A 21289-nucleotide genomic window follows, 5' to 3' on the forward strand; every position below is an offset into this window, starting at 1 on the left:
ATCCATGAAAACTATATTAAGGAACCACATCCTCTTGTTTCTGTTTTCTACCTCCTCTTCAGAGAATTCTTGGGTTGTTTGTGTTAAGTGGGTTCTGGCAATCCTATTCTCTGGTGTTCTGCAACTTCAAGATCTCCTTGCCTGACTCTGAGAGCAGTAAGTCCTTATCTCTCTTCTCAAGTTGCCTCAATTCAAGTTCCACAATCAGAGCCTCAGCTTTGACCCTGGGGGTGTAAGTGATCAGCAGGAGTTGGCACCATGGTTTCAAATGCGAAACTCATAATTCCAAGTTATAAAGAGGTAACTCTGAAAAGCAGCTTCAGGCAGTGACAAAACTGATTTATAGGAGGCCAAATCCAACCCCAGAGTCTAGGAAAGAAGAGAGAGGTGCTGCTAGTGGTCCATATGCCTATGTTTCCATCTAAAGATGAGATCACAGAGGAAATGAGATCACTTCATTATCTCCCGTCACTCCCCTGCTGAGATGTATTGACACTTGAGAACAGAAAGGAAAATGACTTTCTTAGGTAACTGATACTTCTAAGCCTCTGAACCAATATTTCTTTAAAAAATTTTTATTTATTGTCAAAGTGATGTACAGAGGGGTTAGTTTCATATGTAAGGCAGTGAGGACATTTCTTATCAAACTTGTTACCTCCTCCCTCATTTTCCCCCTCCTCAGCCCGCCCCCCCCCCCCAGTTGTACAGTTGGTTTACAGCATATTGTCTTCTAAGTGTTGCTGTTGCATTTGGTTTCCCTTTTACCCTTTGTCTGATATTTCTTTTACATGGCCAAATTTCCTAAGAGAGCATCATTAGATCATCAGGAATTCAAGTTTTCCTGAGGCCAGCATTGCCCTGTTTCTCTATTTTTGCATTTGCACCCACAAAAGAATCACCACATTTATTCAGTTCAGATAGTGGTCCAGCTTGAATTTGGGGCCCATGTAATGAAAGACTCATTCTGTTTAGGAAAACAATACACAACCTCTGCCCAATGGCCAAATATGGGGACCACTAACACTCTCTCATCTTCTGCCATTTCTATGAACTGGGGACTCACCCACACTTGTGAGACATCTGTCCATAGGCCACACGATGCCAGTCAAGCTCTGTCCTGCTATCCAGATAAGAAGATTATTAAATGAGGTTCTATTGGCCACTACCATAATATTGGGAAGGAAAGGAAGAAGCTGGAGAAGTTAAAGAGAATAGCTACTGATAATGCGAAGGTGGTTCAGCATGTTAGAGAACAGACTTCATTTTTAGAGGATGTGATATATGTAAATCAGAAATGGATGTTGGACGAAGTAAAAATTGATTCCCAAGTCCCAATCAACAAACCTAGGAAGTAGTTGAGACACCTAAGGAAACAAGGGAGACGGATTTCTTACTCTAAGATATGAGTGACCCAAGAATTAACCTTGCGTTAACCAGGGCATTTGCCAAGTCCTCTTGCACATAAAAGCAGAGGCATGGTCAGCTGCCGTGATGAGCCTTGGACTTATGTCTGAACTCAGGGAAGGGTAGGAAGGGGTAGGATGTCTCACCCTCCAGTGAGACATCCATTTATCTTTTTTTTTTTTTTTTTTTTTTTTTGACAAATGGATGCTGTAAAATACCTGGAAAGGTTGTTAGAAAGCTCCATAGGGATCCTGCTACGAGGTGCCCTCTAGAGGTTTTGTGGAGAAAGCAATACTGCATGCACAGAGGCCAATAGTCTGGATAAGGCTGACCCCGGTGAGAAGGTCTCCTTGGCAGATTCCTAAGGAATAGGAATTGGGTGACAGACTACAGAGACTTCTGCCTTGACACCCCTGCCTTGTACAAGGTCCTGAATACTGTCACAGAGAACATTGTTTTGTACAGTTCATGTCCTAGGGTTATCCATGGTTAGGTAAAGGAATATTCCTTTCCAACTTTTCTAGGTTATATAAACTGATCCTCTCCCTAGGAAAAATGGATAGTTCCTAGTGTTCCAGTTTCTCAACAACTCTTGTACCTGCTACACTGATTAATATTCAGGCGTGTACATGCATGGAAAATACCATATAAGTGATGTTTTCTTAGTTGCCAAGTTTGAGCATCTTTTTATATGATATTGGTCATTGATACTTCCTTTCTTTTTTTTTTTTTTTTGGCCAGTCCTGGGCCTTGGACTCAGAGCCTGAGCACTGTCCCTGGCTTCTTTTTGCTCAAGGCTAGCACTCTGCCACCTGAGCCACAGCGCCCCTTCTGGCCATTTTCTGTATATGTGGTGCTGGGGAATTGAACCCAGGGCCTCATGTATAAGAGGCAAGCACTCTTGCCACTAGGCCATATCCCCAGCCCCGATGCTTCCTTTCTTGTGAAACCCTTTCCAGCACTTTTCTCCCCATTGTTTTCTTTTCCATGTCGGTTGATCTATGCTTGTTGTATTGCTTGGATGCAAATCCTCACTGTGTTGGTTATATGTACTACAAAAATCACTCCCTTTATAGCTGCCTTTGGGACAGACTTTGAAGGTCTCTATTGAATTTCATATTTAATGTATAAAGTCTATCACCATTTCCTATTGTACATTAGCACATTTATGTCTTATTTAAGAAATCTTACCTTATGTTACATAAGTATTTCTCTTGTGACTTTTCTACTAGAATGCTGTTTGTTTTTTAATGGTACCGCAGTTGAACTCAGCTTTGCATTTGCAAGGCAGATGTTATATACCATGTGAGCCATGCTTCCATCCTCCTACTAGAAAAAAAAAATTAAGTTTTCACTTCTTCAAATACAGTTTTCATCTCCAGAATGGAATTTTCTGTATCATATTACATAGGCATCTCATATTGGTCAGCCAGCTCATGCTGTCATATCAAAATACATTACACGGAATGGCTTACACACCGCCCATTTGTTTCTCACAGTTCTGGATGCTGGACGTCTAAGATCACAGTGCTTACAGGTTCAGTTCCTGGGGGGCTCTCTTCCTGGCTTGCATTCCTGGCTCACTATTCCCTCTCATGGGAGCTAGGCTAGGAGCACATGCTCTGCTTTCTCTTCCTCCTCTTGTAAGGACGCTAATCCCATCATAGGGTTCCCACATCATGAGCTCCTCTAAATCTAATTACTACCCAAAACCTCCCTCTCCAAATGCCATCACATTGGGGATTAGGCTTCACATATGAATTTTGAAGGGGGTCACAAACATTCAACTTATTAACATATCCATATTTGTTCTTCTGAATGGATTAATTTCCTGTCTTGTTTTCCCAGTAACTGGCAGTGCATACTCTGTCCAATATAGGTTTTCACAGATGAGATCTCTGTGCCTGGATACTATTTTCTATCCACTGTTCAATTTCTACAAGTAGCACACTTTGCAAATTCCTATTGTTCTAGAATAGGCCTTAACACTGGAAGAGCAAATCACCCAGTCTACTTTTTTAGTTCAGTCTTTGCTGACACTTGGTTTTGCTTATAAGTTTTAGAATTGTATTGTCAAGTTAAACAAAAATTCTTGGACTGTGTATATGTTAATCTGAAGTCTATAAGGTAGTTTAGAGAAATTTGACATATTTTTAATATTGAATCTTTCTTAAAAATTAATATGCATTTGTAGCATGAGAGATTTCATTGTGATATTTCCACAAATGTACACTGTGTACTCTGAAAAAACTCATTTCCTCCACCATATTTATGCTCCTTACCTTCCTTTCTGCTGATCATGAAAACAGCACTTAGTGAGTTTCATTATGCCATATATATTACATATGTAATATAAGTGTTACATATGATGTAGACTATATTATATATGTAATACATGTATAATATTACAGATATGCAATATGTAATATACAATGCAATCTATAATATATTTAATACATAATAGATTGTATATGTAATGTAATATTATACATTGAACATAAAATATACTATATATATGTACTGCATATATGTATGAAATGTCCTGAAGCCTCAATATCAGCCTATTCTTCTTCTCCCTGCTGATTCCCTCCTATATAGTCCCTTTTTTTTTTTTTACATTTATGCACCATTACCATGACTATCATCATCATCTTAGGTCTATTCTACACAAATGAACTAAGGCCTGCAATACTAGGCTTTTTGAGTTTGGCTTATCTCATGAGTCTTTCTAACCTTAACCACAGTATATCTTCTTTTCATTTATTGAGCTCTACTTTTCATTCAAGCTTTATAATTTTTGACATAAATATCCTTTTTCATGTCTCAGATTTGTTGGTAGATAACTAAATTTTATTATTACCATTACCATTAGGTAATATTACCATTATTTCAAATAGTAGCGCTTTGGAAGTTGAAATTTTCTAAATATTACTGGCATATAGTAGAAATTAATTAAATTTATTTTGCTTAGAAATTTTGTAAAACTCAGTCTTTTTTTAATAATTTTTTTCTTAGCATACAGTAGGTATTTAAGAGGTAGTTTATTGTAACATTGTCATAAATGCATACAATGTATCCTTACCCTTATATTTAAAACATCTATTTTTGTACATGTTCTACCATTCTATTTTCATACATACAAATAAAATATTTCAATCAAATTCATCATAATCACCATCTCCATTAGCCCTCCCCTCTTCCTCTGGTGCCTATAACACCAAGAGTCTAGCTCCAAAATTCTGTAAGTTATTTATTCTCTTTTCCTACTGCCCCAGCCCTTATTGATCCACAGCTTTTGTTGAGATTCTCTATGCCATCTTCTTCTATAGTTGCAATGTATTTTGAAATGATTCACTTTCATTTTTCCTTTTCAGGATCCCTTTCCCTGACCCCCCTAAAATTGTTCCATAGCCTTGGCCATCACCTTTTCTATACACCGCAGACATGAGTTTGGGAATATTTCATTTTGCATTTATTAGCAATAATGGTGCACATAATTTACTGTTGGTATTCTCCTGGTTTGGAGTTGAGAAATTTCTTTTTTTTTTTTTAAATAACATTGGTTTTAGGATTATTTTGGATATCCTCTATTTGTTCCTACTTGGTACCCCTAGAGACTTTGGGTTTTTATTTCTCTTTTATTGCACTATAAGAACTCTATAGTATTGGGAAAGGAAGAGAGTGGAGTTTTGGAAATTTCTATTCTTAATTCCTGAGGTACCTATCCATAGGCTAGCAGCCCCATCTACTGAAAGCATTACCTTCTACTGAAAGCCTTCCAAAATGTGTCTCTATATTATGATGATTTTTAGAGGACTGTTTTTCTGGGAATAAAAATTTAGAAGCACAAAACTCTCAGGCACTTCGATTTTGGCACTATAAAACTGTCATTTCTTATTCTATGGCTTCCTTTTTGAGAATTCAATATTTAATTTCTTATTTATTACATTGTATGTCAATTTTTTTCTTAATAATCTTTAGATCGCCCTTTCCTCATTAGTGTTCTGTATTTTTTATTTCATTGTGGGACTTACAAGATCCTATTCTTTTTGTCATTGTTATTTTGTTGGTTTTTTGTTTTGTTTTGTGCCAGTCGTGGGGCTTGAAATCAGAGTTTAGGTACTATTTCAGAGCTTTTGCTCAATGCTAGCCCTCTACTATCTGAGCTGTAGCTCTAATTCTAGATTTTTGGTAATTAACTATAGATAAGAGTCTCACAGACTTTTCTGCTCTAAACCGTGACCACCAGATCTCAGCCTAGGATTATAAGTGAGAGCCATTGGCACCCAGCCTAAAGTTCTATCTTATAGAAAACTATATGTTTGTTTCTATTTGTCCTGATATGCTGGTATTCCTGAATCTCAATTTTCTTCCTTTCATTAGTTCTGAAAACTTCTTAGCCATCTACTCCTTTCCATTACTTGATATATTTTCATATATACATTTGAGAGTGATATTCTTTTTTATTGGTGTACTTTCTATATGTTTATATTTATTTGTACATACATGATTGAATTTCACCATTGCACACATAGTTTTGTATCTGTTCCTTATTACTCCAATAGCTGATTCTTTTGTTTGGTGTTTCCATTTTGTGTGTGAGAGCACATGCACAGGCAAGTATGTCAATAATGGAGCTTGAACTCAGGACCTTGTGCTCTTGTTTGCATTTGCCTTCTCACGGTTAGTGTGCTACCTGTTGAACTACACCTCTGGTTGGACATTTTGTTTGCTAATTGGAGAAAAAAATCTCATGAACATCTCTGCTAGGGCTGACATTTGCACCTCGAGCCTCAGCCTCCTCTGTAGCTGGGATTACAGATGTGAGGCACCAGTGCCCAACTCCATTCACTTTAACTCTTTAATCCTTGCTGCCTCTTGTGTTTATGTTTGTGACTGTAAGTTTATCTAGCTTGAAACTTTGTCAGGAGACATTTCCAAGTACAGGTGTACATTGTATTCCTTTGAAGGTGACTTGGATTTTTTTCCCCAGCATATTCCTAGAAGAACTACCAACAATCTAAATCTGGAATTTCTGTTACGTTTGTCTTTTTAAGACAAACATTCAGACTTTAGGATTCCAGTTTTATACAGGACTCTTCCACAATGTGTTAAACACATTTACCTCAAGAACTCCAGAATCCACTTACCTCTGGGGATTCATTCTTCCTCATTGTTTGGGCCACTGAAAATTTTCTGTCCCTTCAGCTCTGCCGCACATCAAATGGGATTCTATTTCCCATTATTTTTAGCTGGAGGAATTCTGTGAGCATTCACCTCACTGTTGTGAACACTATTCTATATTGCTTAAAGCTTGTTCAAAACAAGTTGTTTTAACTTAACATGAACGGAATGGTAATCTATGCATTGTTATATGTATGCCTTATAATAAATAGAACTGCAGATACCAGGAACTAGTCTCATAGGCTCATGTCTATATTCCTAGCTACTCAGAGGGCTGAGATTTGGAGGATCATGATTTGAAGCTAGCCCAGGCAGAAGAACACACTAGACTCTGTCTCCAAAATAACCAGAGAAAAGCAGTTTGGAAGTGTGGCTCAGCAGCCGAGCATGCTCAAAGCCATGAGTTCAAACCCCAGTACTGGCAAGAGGCAGAAGATAAAGATAGAACTCTAGAAGTTCTGAAATCAAAATCTTCATTTAGTTCAAAGATAGAAACTGTTTTTCTGCCACAGACCATAGAGGTATTTATAACATCAGACGAAATGATCAATAAAGGCACATGACCAAGAAAATCACAAGAAGTCTTTCCATCCTGTCATGTACAATATGATTTTGCAGACCTTACCAGACCAACATTCCCAACCCCTGTTTTTATCAGATAAAAGTAAGTGGAATGCAATTAGGAGATTCAACAGAGGATTTGTAATTGAATAGTGGCCAAATAGGAGTTAAGATTGTTTCTCAATAGTCAGTTCAAACTGTTCATGAAAAGGGGCTGGGGATATAGCCTAGTGGCAAGAGTGCCTGCCTCGGATACACGAGGCCCTAGGTTCGATTCCCCAGCACCACATATACAGAAAACGGCCAGAAGTGGCGCTGTGGCTCAAGTGGCAGAGTGCTAGCCTTGAGCGGGAAGAAGCCAGGGACAGTGCTCAGGCCCTGAGTCCAAGGCCCAGGACTGGCCAAAAAAAAAAACACAAAACTGTTCATGAAAAGATGGTATAAAGTGATCATATTGGCTAGATCATGTCTCCTTCTCCTCTTTCCTTGCTGACTCCTACCAGGTCCTTGCATCTTAGCCTACATGGCATTTCCTCAGAGGTCTCTTTCCTGAGCCCTAGATTAGGGTGACTTTTTTCTGGTAGTTGTTTCTGTAACACTGTGTTTCTATGATTACACATGGTATCTTCTTTTATGTGTTCAATTATATTTCTTCTCGAGTAGACAGTGACTCAAGCACAGAGACAAAATTTGACTAATTCACTCCTGGTGCTCAGCCTCCAAAAGCGCGTCTGAAAATGTGATGCTGACTAATTCTACCTTGTATCTTAAAAGGCGCTCAATAAAATGAACCTCCTTGTGAAAGACACATTTTGGGAGACTCGAGGGATAATTGTTTTAGAGAATGTTATATAGAGATGAGCCCACAAATGAATCTCTCTTAATATTTTTAATTCTTCCAAAGAGAATATGAGTTTTATAAATGTTAGCATTCAAATAAAAATTAATCCTTGTGCTTTCCAGGGGAGGAACAAAATGGCAATTATTGAATGTAAAAGTGATAGTTCAATTAAAGTTCTCAGCCACATGTCTGGTCAATAATCATATAATGTATTTCCTTTTTTTTTTTGAGACTTTGTCAGTGTACAAAAGACTAGACAGCATCTGGGAGAAGGCCAGAATTTCAGAAAATCTGGGTTTCAGGGTCTGGCAGAGTGCTGGCTATTAGGCCTACACTCCTTGGTGTATATCACTGGCTCCTTGGCAAGTAGGCCCAAAGCACTTCAGTAATCTCTTGGTGGCCTGCCTGGAGACTGGATCAGAGATGTTCCTGGGACTTCTGATCATCTCAGTCAGACTCTGATTCAGAGAAGATGCCAATGTTATCACATAGTGACCGTGGAAGTTATGCGGTCAATATGCCAATTTCGATTCCAGTTTAAGAAGAAGGAACAGTGCACCATGGACTTCTTTTACCTTAATAACTTAAAAACCTATGTTTACATCATGATTTAGTGCCATGTTTTGATGGCTTATGCCTATAATTCTAGCTACTCAGAAAGCTCAGATCTGAAGATCGTGACCAAAGCTAGCCAAACAGGAAAGTTGGTGAGACCCCTATCTCTGGTTAGCCAGCAAAAACTGGAACTGGAGATGTGGCTCAAGTAGTAGAGTCTTAAGCAAAGAATGAACATGAGGTCCTGAATTCAAGCCCCATTGCTGACAGATACACACACAGATTAACACCATGAGCCATTGCCAAGTTTCAGTATTTTTTGTTGATTGATTTGGGAGTTTCTCTGTTTTGTCTCTCAAGCCCTTAGAGCATTTAGGAGCCTGATAGAGGTGGATACCTGGAACCACTCAGGCAGGAGACAGTATCAGGAATGCCTGGATGCTTGTTCAGTGCAGTTGAATACAACTGGGCAGGCATGCTCTGTGACTGAAGTTTATTAATTTAAATCCATTTTGTCACATTGTTCCATTAGTCTCAAATGATTATAGTATTATTTTATGATTCTGCCATCTTCAATGGTGTCCTGGTGCATGGGTAACAAATGCCTGGAGAATGGGGTTTTAGTGGGGAGGGGAAGCTGATTTGTAGCATTTGCTGATTGATTCTAGTGGAGTAATTACTCCCAATGAAACCTCATTGAAGGCTACGTTGGCAAAAGATTCTCACAATTGGCTTCCCAAGCTGGTGCCAGCTGATGAAAGTCACTTCAGTGTATCACTAGGGACTGCTTGGTTATCAGATCCTAAGGGACAAACAACTTGAAAAAAGAAGTCTATAGAAAGCCCTGATTTGCAACTACTGACATGGAAACCAAGTTCCTTCTGAAATGTGGATGTAGACAGTCTGCTATCACCTGCATATACTAAGCCATATCTGGTCATTTTCCTCAGTCATCACCGGTCACACATGAACCTCATGGTCTTAAGATTATTCAAAGAGAGTAAAAAGTGGCAGAAGTTGGCTGCTCTTTCCACTGCAGAGCCTGTAACTCTAGCTACTTGAGGGGCAGAGATCAGAGGATCATGGTTTGAAGCCAGTCCTGGCCGAAAAGTTCAAGAGACACTATCTCAATCAATGGCTGCATGTAATACTGCATGTCTGTTACTCCACAATGGAAAGCACAACAGGGTGGGAGGTGGAGTGGAGAGGCCAGGTGCCTGTCATCCCCAGTGACACCAGAAGCACAAGGAGGAATATTGCAGCCCAGGCTGGCCCACACATAAAGCACACCCTACCTTAGAAGCAACCAACATGAAAAGGGGCTGGATGTGTGGATCAAGTGGTAGGGTGCTTACTGGTCCCATCCACAGTATGACTAATTCGTTTAACAAGTAGCAGAGCTGTTGAATGAAATATTTGAAGAAAGGACTGGATGAAACTTTATGTCCTTAACAAAGACACCTGGATAGCTTTTATTGTAGCATCATTTCCAGTTAAAAAAAAAAGATTGATTTTTTTAAAGATGAAATTTGTGACATATAAAAGGACATATGTAATATAAGTGTGAAGTTTAAAATAATAACAAAATGAGCATCAATCAATTCAGAACTTAGCTGACTAGGAAAAAACCCATCTGAGATGAAATATGTTGGATCAGTGACACGTACTAATTGCTAATATCTCTGAGGCTAGAACTGGAACAGGAGGGGAGTAGTGGCCCTTCAAGTTAGGTAACAGTGGGTGGCACTGAAAGTTCAGTAGTGGGCAGACAGATCATATAGTTTTTAATAGAAAAAATCGGAAAGTATAACAGAGGGAGTAAAAGACCGTTGGGCTCAGTGTGGAGTGTGAGCAGCTAAACAGGGCAGGAACATAGATGGCAGAGTGAGGACCTCAGAAAAATATGCATTGCAAGATTCAGTTGTAAAAATATCTTAGTTTGTAAAACAGAATGTAGGGAGTGGAGTAGAGAGTTTCAGTGGATGAACTTGACAGAAGTGCTACAGCAGAGGATGGAGACAGAGAAGAAAGACACAGAAAACAAGGAATACTGGTTTCAGTGTGGAGCATCAAACCTGCCTAGTGTGTGGGCACTGAGAATGCTTTTCTTCTTCCTGGAATTCAGTCAGGATTCCGTGTTGGGCAGCCATGTTTTGAAAGGTTCTTGTCTGAATCTGTGGCTTTAGCAAGTCAATGTTCCCTACATTGTCTACCACAAGGGATAAGTACTTATCCTGTAAATTTGGTCTGGCTATAAAGGAAGAAAACATTTTTTTTTTGATGTGGCAAACTCCACATGGCTGGAAACTGGTGAGAATCGCAGTGGGGAGTGGAAGTTGCTTCCCACCCGGGCTTTCAAGTGGAAGCTAGCTTCCAGAGCTCCAGGCGGGGAGCTGTGGCAGGCAATGATGGCCTGGGTGGAGCACAGGAGCCTTACACTGCTGCACTGGCCACTGCATCCCATAAGGCCCACACCAGACATTTAGAAGCAGCAGAGACCAGGACCTAAAGCTTGTGGTTTGCTTCATGCCTGGTCCATCGCTGACAAGTGGAACATCCAAGAATAATTACTGACAGCTCTACCCACAAACCACACGGCCTGGTTGCTAGGCCAACAACACAGAGGAACAAAGAGGAAGCCAAATATCACACAGATGCTACTCTCACCGGGTGGCATTCATCTGAAGTGGCCACAAAAGAAAAGCTAGCTGGCATAGATCAAGATTACGCACTGCTGCTCAGGCAATGCTCGTCCTTAGAGAACAGGAAACCTACCCACTTGAAAAAAAATACAATATTATTTTTAATTTTCACCTTCGTCAGTTTTTTTTTGTTTAGTTTAATTGCTCCTCTAGAGAGACTTTTAAATCAGAGTGGTCAGCTGAAATATTTATGCATACATTTTTAATTTTGTTTTGTACAATTATTTTCTCTGCATTGCTTTTGTAGTTTTTCTTGTAATTCTTTTCCACTTATTATCCACAAAACTTTAACCAGTTTTGTAGACTGGTTGGCAGGACCATCTTTTCTTTTTTAATCATCTCTTGTTTCTCCCTTTTAGTTCTCCCTCCCCCAGTTTAAAATAATAATAATAATAGCTATTATTATTATTATCATCATTAACATCCAGTCTTGGGGCTTGAACTCAGGGCCTGAGCACTGTCCCTGGCTTCTTTTTGCTCAAGGCTAGCACTCTACCACTTGAGCCACAGCGCCACTTCCAGCTTTTTCTGTTTATGTGATGCTGAGGAATTGAACCCAGGGCTTCATGCATGCTAGGCAAGCACTCTACCACTAAGCTACATTCCTAGCCCTAAAATTATTTTCTTCTTCAGTTGGATCCTTTTTTCTCTCTTTCATATCTCTTCTTCTTTTTCACCTTTCCTTCTTGGTTTCCAGTTAAAATTATTTTATTGTTTCAATTTGCTTCTGTTTTTTTTTTCCCTTCACTTTACTGTTAACTAGATATTTTCTATCTCTTTCCTACTTCTTTCTTAGTCCTCTCTTGTAGTCACTTTTCCCTTTCTCCATCTGTTTTCCCTCTTTTCTACTACTATTCTCTAGTATTATTTTTCTTATTTTTTTTATTTCTACCATTATTAATTAATATTTTCTTAGTTTATGTGACATTAGTTTTGCCCCTACCCCATTCCACTTGTGATGATTTTGGCATTACAGTGACAATTGTTTTTAATTTATTATTACTATATTTCAGTATTGAATTTCTCTCTCATTTGTGCTTGTTACTACAGTTTTCTTTGTTGAGACATGCTGGACATTGGACTTAATTAGTGCCATGAGCACTGATTTCAAATAACCTAATGATACACCATAAGGCCTTGGTAAAACAAGAACAACCCAGTCCCAGAATTAGTAGAAATAGCAAAGATCAGAGCTGAAATTAGTGAACTGAAACAAAAAAAATAGAAATGATCAATGAAAGTGAGTTGGTACTCTGAAAGGATAAGTAAGATTGGTAAAACAAAAGCCAAAAGCACCCCAAAGAGAGAGATATAATTAGAAATGATGAATATGATATAATAAATACTACTGAAATCCAGAGGATCATTAGGGACTATCTTGAAAACATATTCCAATAAACTTTTTTTTTTACTCCAATAAACGTTTTATACCTTTCTGAACATATGACATACCAGAATTAAACCAAGAGGCTAATTTTAAAAAAGCCAATAACAACAAGATTAAGACAGTTAAAAAAAAAAAAAGACTGCTACTCCACACCCCTGCCCCGAATAATAAAGGGCCTAGAACTGGATAGATTGCTTAATTCTACCAGCTCTTTAAAGAACCAACACCAGTGCTCCTAAACTCTTATACAAAATAGAAATGTTTCCAAATTTTCTCTTTGAAGTCAAAAGTGGACAAGGAAAAAAGAAAACAAAAAGGAAACTATACACCAATTTCCTTGAACATAGGTGCAAATGTTCTTTTACCACACATTAAAAATTACTGCTTTTTAAAATGGCATCTCATTTATACAGAAACCTAAAGATGATACAAATATATTTTTAGAATCACACATGGTAATAAAATTTGGCTTATTTTACAGGTGCAAGGATGGTTCAACATGCACAAACTGGTAAATGTACTACATGCAATCTATAAACAGAATCAAGGACAAGAATCACATAAGCATGTCAATGTACTAAGAAAAAGCTTTTGACAAAATTCAACATTGCTAGGAGCAGAACACTCATACCTCCACACATTAAGGTTTGCATGTGAAAGGACAAGTCTATAACCAGCATTACACTGAGTGGGATAAATTGTAAACATTTCTACTAAAACCATAAAGCCAAGGGTGTTTACACTCTCCACTCTGTTCAATAGTGTGGTGAAATCTTAGCCAGAGCAATAAATCAAGAGATAGAAATCAAAGGACACAATAGGAAAGGAAGAAGTCATCTTACCCTATATGCAGAAAATCTGATTCTGTACCTAGAAGACTCTAAAGACTCGACTTGAAAGCTTTTGGATCTGAGAAACACATTTTGCAAACAGGATCCAAAGGCAGAGGACAAAAATCCACAGGTTTTCTATATATTAATAATAAACTTTTTTAAATGCCTAGGAATTAAACTTAACTGAAAGGGTGAAAGATCTTTATAACGGAAACTATACAACACCAGTGATAGAAACTAAAGATCACATAAGACAAGAAGATTTCTCTTATTCATGGACTGGCAGAATTAATTTTGTGAAAATACCCAGATTGCAAAAAGCAATGCATAGATTGACAACAGTCCCCATAAAAGTTGCAACGATATTCTTCACAGAAGTAGAAAAAATCTATACTAACATTCATATGGAAGAATTCAGGAGATCCTCACTATCCAAAGTAATCATGAGCAAACACAGCAATGATGGAAACATTACAATATCATACTTCAAACTATACTATACAACCATAGTAACAAAACAGCATGGTACTGGCACAAGAACAAAGGTACCCACAGATTCACTGGAAATAAAACCTCTTTCTCAAATGGTGTTGGGAAAACTAAATATCCACTTGTAGATGGCTGAAATAGATCCCTATCTTTCTCACCCTGTATAAAGATCAAAATGTATCAAAAGGCTCTAATGTCAGACCTGAAGCTTTGAAAGTACTAAAGGAAAACATAGAGGAGGAATTTTAAGAATTTAGCACAAATAGAACTCCAATGACTCAGGAAATTACAGCAAGAATTGACAAATGGGAGTGCAGTTTATATTAAAAAGTTCCTTCAAAGCAAGAGACATAAGCAGCAGAATAAAGAGTAAGACCACCGAGTAGGGAAATATCTTTGCCAATGGATGATTAATATCTAGACTATATAAAGATTTTAAAAATGAAATGCCAAAAGATTGGATAATCCAGTCAATACGTGGGCAGTTGAATGAACAGATTGTTCTCAAAAGAAGCAGTAGCAATGAGCTGGACATCAATGATTCATGCCGATAATCAAGCTACTCAGGAGGCTGAGATGTGAGAGGATTATGGTTTGAAGCCAGCCCAGGCAATAACAGTCCTTCAAACGCTTACCTCCTGTTAACCACCAAAAAATAAGCCAGAAGCGAAGCTGTGGTTCAAGTGGTAAAAGCACTAACCTTCAGCAAAAATGTTCAGGGACAGCAAGCAGGCCCTGAGGTCAAACAAAATCCCAAAAGGGAAGTAGTACAAGTGGCCAATATCTGCACAAATAAAAGCGTGCAATATCTTTAACCATCAAGGGAACACAAATCAAAACTACACTAGGATTCCGTTTCATCCCATTTGGAATGCCTATCATCACGAAGCAAAAATAACACGTTAATGAGAATGCAGAGTAGGGTAACCTCTATTCCGTTCCAGCTGTAACCTAGTCTAGCTATTATAGGAACCGGTTCCTATAGGTTCCTCAAGAAATTAAAAATAGAGCTTCTGTATGATCCAACCACACTATATGTCTGGGCAAAGATACACATGAAGTGTCATCATCTTCACATAGAGATACCTATATTCCCATGGATAGTGCTACACTCTTAACAATTACCAGGATATAAGCCTAGGGGCCTATCAACAGATGAGTGGATAAAGGAAGTGTGGAAGATGCACACAGTGAAGTTTTACTCAACTCTGAAGAAGAATGGCATTATTAGATTTTCAGGAAAATGAATAGAGCCGGAAGCATCATGTTGTGAGATGAGCCAGTCCCACAAAGAAAGTATCATGGTTGTTTTATTTCTCATATGAGGAAACATCGGTTGGGATAAGACATGAAAATAAAAGGAGGGTTATGAAAGAGAACGAAAGTGGGGAGGGAATAAGAAAGAGCAAGAAAGCCAGGCTGTAGTGTCTCTTACCTGTAATCCTAGCTACTCAGGAGGCTGAGATCTGAGGATTGCAGTTTGAAGCCAGCCCAGGCAGGAAAGTTAGAGACTCTTATCTCTAATAAACCACCCCCGCAAATCCAAAAGTGGAGCTATGGCTCAAATGATAGAGGGCTAGCCTTCAGCAAAAAGAAGCTCAGCGGGCTGGGCCTAGTGGCAAGAGTGCCTGCCTCGGATACACGAGGCCCTAGGTTCGATTCCCCAGCACCACATATACAGAAAACGGCCAGAAGCGGCGCTGTGGCTCAAATGGCAGAGTGCTAGCCTTGAGCGGGAAGAAGCCAGGGACAGTGCTCAGGCCCTGAGTCCAAGGCCCAGGACTGGCCAAAAAAAAAAAAAAAGAAGCTCAGGGACAGTACACACACACACACACGCACACACACACACACACTCACACATACACAGAGAGGAGAGAGAGAGTCTATGAGCAAAATACATGTAGACATATATGGAAGTGTTGTAATGAAACTCTCACTTTGTTTAATTAATAAAAGCTAGTATAAAAATGAAATTACCACACTGAAGCTTTCTGTGCCCTTTCTCTATCCCCAGAATCCTCCTCAGAGGAAATCAACACACTGAGTTTCCTATCTACAATTCCCTCCCTCTTAAAAATAATTTTTACTAGCTGAATACCAGTGGCTCAGGCCTATAATCCTAGCTACTCAGGAGGCTGAGATCTGAGGATTTCAGTCTGAAGACAGACTAGGCAGAAAAGCCCATGAGACTATTATTTGTTGGGACTATTGTTTGTAATAAACAGAAAAGGCCTGAAGTGGCACTGTGGTTCAGGTGGTAGGGCAATAGACAAGCAAAAGGAGTTCAGTGACAGCACCCAGGCTCTGAGTTCAAGCCCCAAGACTGGCATTTTACCTCATAGAATTCATTGTCCAGCTTTGTCTATTTGTGAAATTTATATGAAAGAAATAATACTGGATGTATTCTGTAAATGATATCCAATAGTGTATGTGTTGGAATCATTTGTATACATAATAACAACTTGTTTTTTGCTCTGGTGCTTTAGCATTTAATTGTGTGGCTTGCCATAATTTAGCCATCTGTTCACCTGTCAGTTTCTTGTATTTCAGGAAAAGATGCCATTAAGCTTTCTTGTATGTATACTGGCAAATAGGCGTGAAATTTTCTTCAGGATCTGCATCTAGGATTGGAGTTGCTAAATCAGAGAAAAGTGTATTGTAAGTGATCTAACCAATTTATAATCCCACAAGCAGGATTTGAAAACATGTCAGATTATGTTCTCCCCAGTACTTGGTACTGATTTCAACACAGATTCTTTACATTTTATACATCAACAATTTTTGTATCTTTGTTATCATTCTAATCTAGGGTCTTTCTAGTATCAAAATTATTTTTATGTTACATAAAGGATTTAAAATTTTTACATCATGTAGTTAATGTTTAAATTTTTGTTTATGTCTATTTTTGTTTACTTAAAATTACATATTTTAATTTTTTATTGTCGAAGTGATGTACAGAGGGTTGCAGTTTTATACATAAGGCAGTGAGTACATTTTTGTCAAACTTGTTACCTCCTCCCTCATTTTGCTCCCATCTTCCCTCCTTCCCAGTTCACCCCCCTCCCCGAGTTGTACAATTGGTTTACAGCATATTGTCTTGTAAGTATTGCTGTTGCATTGGTTCACCTTTTACCATTTATGTCACCATTTTGATGATCCCCTTCCCTTCCCTGATTCAGACAAATACATATATGTAGTATGCCTAGGGTACCAAAATCAGATACAGTGACAACAGGGAAGAAAAACCATAGGGAAGAAAAACAAAAGAAAAAGGCATAATTTCATATAGTATGTTGAAAATAGCAACAACAATGATAAACCACTCATTTCCATAACTTGGAGTTCATTTCACTTAGCATCATCTGATGTGATCATATGTACATAACTATTGAGCTATTATGATTATCTGCTAGCACTATCCTAGAAATAAATTATTACTAGTGAGGGAAACCATATAGTCCATGTTTCTTTGGGCCTGGCTCACTTCACTTAGTATGATTTTTGCCAAGTCTTTCCATTTCCTTACGAGTGGGTAGTCATTCTTTCTGATGGAAGCATAGAATTCCATTGTGTATATGTGCCATAATTTCTTGATCCAGTCATCTACTGAGGGGCATCTGGGTTGGTTCCATATTTTAGCTACGGTAAATAGTGCTGTGATGAAGACATTTGTGGTTTTACTTGTGATCCTTTGGGTAAATGCCCAAAAGTGGAGTTGCTGGGTCATAGGGTTTTCTGTTTAGCCTTTTGAGGAACCTCCACACTGCTTTCCAGAGTGGTTGTACTAGTTTACACTCCCACCAACAGTGCACTAAGGTTGGTTCCCTTTTGGCCACATCCCCTCCAGCATCTGTTATTATTAGTTTTCTTGATATGGACATTCTTACTGGGGTGAGGTGGAATCTCAATGTTGTTTTGATTTGCATTTCTTTTATGGCCAGTGATGTTGAGCACTTCTTCATGTGCCTCTTGGCTATTCTCATTTCCTCTTCAAAGAAGTGTCTCTTTAAGTCTTTAGCTCACTTATTAAGGGGGCAGTTGTTTCTTTGAGGATTTGCTTTGGGGAAATTGAATTTTTTGAGTTCTAACTATATTTTAGATATGAGACCCTTGTATGTTGTATGGCCAGTGAAGATCTTCTCCCAAGCTGAGGGCTTTCTAGTTGGGATTTAAGAAAAAAAAATTCTGTTCTGAAACCACTGACATGTATGTCTCTTGGCCTACTTCATGAGATGAATTGTTTTTTGAGGACAAAATTTTTGACATATCTTCAGTACTCAACCTAAGAGGTAGACAATAAAATTTTTTTGTATGGATGAATGAGTTAATCACTAATTTTGTATTTATGAATGAATGTATAAAATGAGAATTGCTCCAGTATGTCTCTTAAGCTGGAATTTCTGGAACCAAGGACTAGGAGATACTCTTTGACAAGTGAGAGACTGCTTTCCAGTGAAATTTATAAGAAAGTAGCAGAAGCAGTTAGGTAAAGGCAAAAGGACTAGGAAAGGTAAACGGTAAGCTAAAGTCTATCCTGGCCAGTCTCACAGGGAATACTGGAACAGAGATATCCCATCCTGAGACTAGAAGGATGCTAACTATCCCTGGAGAGATGGAATAATTTGTTAGTCATTTTGGTATGTGTATGGATGCCCAGTACCAGGGCTTGAACTCTGAGTCTCAAGCTCTTTTCTTGGCTTTCTTGCTCATTGCTGGTGATCTACTACTTGAGCACCAATCCAGTCTTGCTTTTTTTTTGTTGTTGTTGTTTGCTAGTTTATTGAAGATGAAATCTCATGCATTTTTCTGACTAGGCTGTCTTTGAACAATGATCCTCCAGGACTCAGCCTCCTTAGTAGCTACAATTATAGGTGTGAGCTCCCAGTGCCCTGCTTGCTAGTCACTGCTAAGGTGGCTCCCATCAGCTGGGGGGAAGTCTTCCAACATGGATGCAACCAACACATAGCAGCTAAGGAGTTGTGCAACAGCCTGGTCTCGCTGATCTAGACAGGGCATTATGAGGACACTGGAGGAATCCTGACTCACATGACCTCTGAAACATACAGAAATGATGAAACAGGAGAGAAGGATTCTTTTTCTTCTGCCTTCCACACCACCCCTTTCCTAGGCAAAACTGCTTACTATCTTATAGTGGGTATACAGATATTCATGGAAAGCTGGCTACTCCTGAAAGAGGTTGTGGGCAGAAGTGGACTCCACTTAGGACATCTATACACAGTTAAATTTTCCATGCCTGAATACATGGACAGAACTGGATGGGAAAAAAACCCAATAACTTCTGAAGATTTGGAACAACTGAAGGAAAACTTAATAGAGTTGTCAAGGACAGCAATTTCATCTCTTAAAGAAAGGTGAGACTAGTCAGGTAGGATGTCCCTCCAGGGACTCCTTTTGATGATCTTCTACCTGAGGAGGCATTACTGTCCAAAATAGCAAGCCAGCTTCCTGACAGAAAACCTTGTCCCGAGGATTGGCATTTGCTTGCTTGGAAAATGAGTTCTGAGCCTTTTGAGGATCGAAGCAGTCTGTGGTATTTACAATACAGCCTTACTTTCCAGTAGCTAAGTGTGGTCTAATTCTGACAGATGGCTCTCCAGGGAAATTTTCCTTCAGATTGGATTATGCTTCCTTGCTGAAATGCTCTAATTAAGGGGAGTCTAAATAAACATGGTAGGGGAGAGAGAAGAAGGGGAGTAGGCTGTTTCTTAGGAAGCTGTTTTGGAAAGTGGCCATGTTTGCAGTCTTTATCTCCCCAGCCCCATAAGCTCAGCTCCATGGAAAATCTAGGCCACTGCTCTGCTGTAGACTCCGTAGTGCTGGATCAATGGTCAGTCAGGCTTCATTTCCAGAAAAGTCCTACGTCTCTCACCTTATCCCTATCTTGTTTCCTCCTTGGCTGGCTGTCCATTAGATTCAACTTGTAGAATCCATGGATCATTAAAATGGGAGCGCTAATGACTTTAAAAACATCCCAACTGATAAATTCAACTAACGTTAAGCATTGCTAACAGCTCTCTTACTAGTACTTTAAAACATTTTGACATGGAAAGATACCACTTATATTCCTTTGATTTTTCTTTTCTTCTTTATTCATTTATTTTATGTTTTTACTAGGGGTTAAACTCAAGGCTTTATGCATGCTAAGCATACATTCTGCCACTAAGCAGTGTTCTTGGGTCTTCTCTTATCTTTTTTTCCCCTCTGAAATACTGGGGATTAAATTAAGGGCCTATGGCTTGGTTGGCAAGTACTCTACTATTTGAGTCATGCTCTCACTTCTTTTTCCTGAATTTGTTTTTAGGCAAAGTCTGGTATTTTTGCCCAGTCTAGCTTTGTATCTCTGCTTCCTGAGTATCTGGGATTATAGGCCAGCACCATCATACCCAGTTTTCTCTGGAATTTCCTAATGCTTACCAGTTGGAGATCTAAATAACTACAGGAAAGTATATCCAGGTGTCAAACATATAAGAACAGATTGGTTTTTCATGAGTGGTTTGAGAAAATCTACTTTGGAAGTTAAGGCGTGAGTTTTAGTAAAGAAGTAAGTTATTGTTCCCTATTGTTTATTCAATAAATGCTATGGCATGTGACAAGAAATGTCTAGGATGTAGGACATAAGGGAGGACCCCTACTATCACAGAGCTTATGCCCTTGGAAGATGGAGATATGGGAAGAGATACATAGTAAACAATCAATTGCACAGAAAAATCACTGATGTGTGTGACTGCTGCTATAAAGGCAATGAGAGTGAATGATCTAATGTGACCTGGTGCATCCAAGAGGGAGGCTTGGGTGAATAACATTGATGCTGAGATTAAAGAATTCCCTATGTTTAGCCTTTTGGGGAACCTCCACACTGCTTTCCAGAGTGGTTGAACAAGTTTACACTCCCACCAACAGTGTAGTAGGGTTTCCTTTTGGCCACATCCCCTCCAGCATCTGTTGTTATTAGTTTTCTTGATAATGGTCATTCTTATTGGAGTGAGGTGGAATCTCAGTGTTGTTTTGAGTTGCATTTCTTTTATGGCCAGTGATGTTGAGCACTTACTCATGTGTCTCTTGCCCATCCTCATTTCCTCTTCAGAGACGTCTCTAGTCTTTATTCCATTTATTAAGGGCTTTGAGGATTTGTGTTGGGGGAATTGAGTTGTTTGAGTTCTAAGGATATTTTAGATATGAGGCCCTTGTCTGTTGTATGGCCAGTGAAGATCTTCTCCTAAACTGTGGGCTTTCTCTATTTATCTTGCTAGCTATGTCCTTTGCCATGCAGAAGCTCTGTGGTTTGATCCAATCCCATTTGTCAAAGCTTTCT

At 38.9% G+C, this 21289-nt stretch overlaps 1 protein-coding gene across 1 annotated transcript in view; it reads left to right on the top strand.

The window, feature by feature from the left end:
- The window catches only part of Syt9 (synaptotagmin 9), a 165564-nt gene that overhangs the window by 61777 nt on the left and 82498 nt on the right, over positions 1 to 21289 (top strand). The gene's annotated exons all lie outside the window — the stretch shown is intronic.

The sequence above is a fragment of the Perognathus longimembris genome, chromosome 13, assembly GCF_023159225.1.
Source record: "Perognathus longimembris pacificus isolate PPM17 chromosome 13, ASM2315922v1, whole genome shotgun sequence".
NCBI classification, from domain to species: domain Eukaryota; kingdom Metazoa; phylum Chordata; class Mammalia; order Rodentia; family Heteromyidae; genus Perognathus; species Perognathus longimembris.